Genomic DNA, 2,511 nt, shown 5'->3' with positions numbered 1-2,511 from the left:
TCTGGTGATTTCCCACCACATGTCCTTTTGTTCCACTTTCTGTAACAGGACAGTTCTGAAACTACTCACACCATTCTTCTTGCCAAGGAGCTGGTCCGAACATCCCACCCTCAAACACTGCAAGAAACTCACATGCCCTCTTATTTATTTCCCCCATTTTTCTGAAGCTTCCTTCTCTCACCCATTGATCCCCTTCCTCACAGTTTGTTTGAACAAACCGGTGACTTTGCACTTCTCAATATGTCCAGATTTTTTCTGCCAGTTGTGCATCTCCTGCCCTGCTCTATTCCTCTACAGGAGGGTCTTCACCCCAATACCACCTGCAACTCTGTTATCCTTTCCTGCACAGACCTTTGGCCTGTGACAAGTATCCCACCTGTATAACTTTTCCCCAGTTTCCTTCCAGAATATCAACTTCTTACAACTGAAATTGGAGAATCAGCTGTATCATTCTTTTTTGAATGTGTTCATGTTTGCTATCATTTTTTAAATGTCTCTAAGATTACTGCTGTTCCTAAACAAATTCTGTTTTCTTTACTTTCATCAGTGGAGAAAATACCCCCCAAAATACCCAAATTGCTTCTTGATGTTGTGCAACTGTGTGTGACATTCAAGCACTGCTGTTCTACCTTGCAGCAAGGAAATGCCTGACCTGTAAGCCCAGCCATGTGCTGAAGTCAATGACACTGCATTCAGAGCCATCTGAATTTAATCCTGCAAAGCTGATTCTGTTCACATGCAGAGCTGCAGCTGTTACCAGCAGCGAGGGAGTCACTGCAGATGAAAAGGCAGGGCTGGAATTCCCCTGCCAGTTACTTAAATGACTCTGACTGGCTGACCTGGTTGCAATACTGTTCCAGGCTACCCCAGGAGAGAAGTCATCTGACTGGGACTGGGCTCCTCTGGCACAATGGCACACACGATGATGCCCATGTTTGGAGTAGATCTGCAAAGCTGCTGCCCTACTGAAGTCGCCAAAAAGCCCACAAACATAATCAAAACCAGCTATGCTAAGTGTCAAAAAGGCATTGTGCTACTTCAGTAAAATACATATAAAGAGTAGGGTTTTTTTCTACATAAAGATACTGTATTTTACTTCAGGAGTTTAGATCTGGTAATTCATCAGGATGAGAGAGAGATCCAGGTTGGGGCAAGAATGACAGCAGGCAAATCTGCCAGCATGGCCAAGGATGCTCCTTGGTTTTCAAATTCTGAAATATTTCTTTAAAAGGATTTGTGCTTTAACTACATCTGTTCAAATGTTCAAATAGTATGGGGAAGAACCATGTTTTCAGTGAACCTAGAAGAAATTCTAGTTGATGAGTCTCCCTGCACTGCCACAAAACACCTCTTCAGGTGTGCCAGTAGAACTGGTTGGGGAATTGCATGTTGTGGCCCAGCTCTCCAACACGTGCTGTGGGGACAGGAACTTCCTGAACTAGTTTCACCGCTGCAAATGGATATATTGAACCACAGCCTTGTTTAAAGTGATGCAACATTTTCATGTGGAGTACAACCTAGAGGACTGCTGCTCCTCGTGTAGTGAAAGTTTGGAGTGCTGAGAGAGCAGCAAGCTCAGCTACTGAAACAGAAAAGGGGCTTGTGAAGTCCCAATACACACATAAACCAGTGTATTTCATTAAGCAGCTGCTTCAGACACAAGATGAAGACAGCAAGGCATAACTATCACCGTTAAGGAAAGTGCAGGTATTCGGCTGAAGCTTCAATCCAGAGATGTAACACATCTTTTTACAGCTTCCTCCAAAGGCACATGGTGCAGCTTTGCTGTCATAGACCTCGTACAGAAAACTTGTGTAACCAGCACCGCTTGCGTAAGACTAATTCCACATCATTCTCCTGGCCACAGGCTGGCTTTGGTTTCCTGGGGTCCCCGGTGCTTGTACAACTTGATCGCTGTTGCAGAAAGGCAACGGATGCTAAACGGGTACATCTGGCGCCGAGAAAAGGTTGAAAGGAGCTGCGCTACACGAACTTGAGAGAAGGGGCAACTTCTTACACCTGAAAAGAGTTTGTTTTAAGCACGGGAAAGGCTGCGAAGGAAATTTCTCAGGCGGGGCTGAAATCGGCCAGCACCGAGCTTGTGAAACCGAGCGGAGGCAAAGGCTCGGTGCAGACTGCGGTGACGCCCAGCGGGGACTGGGGTCTGTGGGGAGCGGGGGTACCGCGCCGCTGCTCACAACCCCGACTGCGGCCCGAGTTTTAGTAGGTACAAGGTTGGACTCGACGATCTCAGAGGTTTTTTCCAACCTAGCTCATTCTGTAACTCCGCGAGCGCCGAGGCACCCGGGCTCTCCGCCCCTCACACCGCTGCGGGCGGCGGCACCGCCCCCGCCCCGCCTCCCGCGCTCTGGCCTCGCCCCCGCCCCCAGCCTCGGCCCCGCCCTCAGCCTCGGCCCCGCCCTCAGCCTCGGCCCCGCCCCCAGCCTCGGCCCCGCCCCCAGCCTCGGCCCCGCCCCCAGCCTCGGCCCCGCCCCTCGCGGCCCGGAAGCG

The sequence above is a fragment of the Corvus moneduloides genome, chromosome 1 (assembly GCF_009650955.1).
Source record: "Corvus moneduloides isolate bCorMon1 chromosome 1, bCorMon1.pri, whole genome shotgun sequence".
NCBI classification, from domain to species: domain Eukaryota; kingdom Metazoa; phylum Chordata; class Aves; order Passeriformes; family Corvidae; genus Corvus; species Corvus moneduloides.
This window is presented reverse-complemented; position numbering follows the sequence as displayed.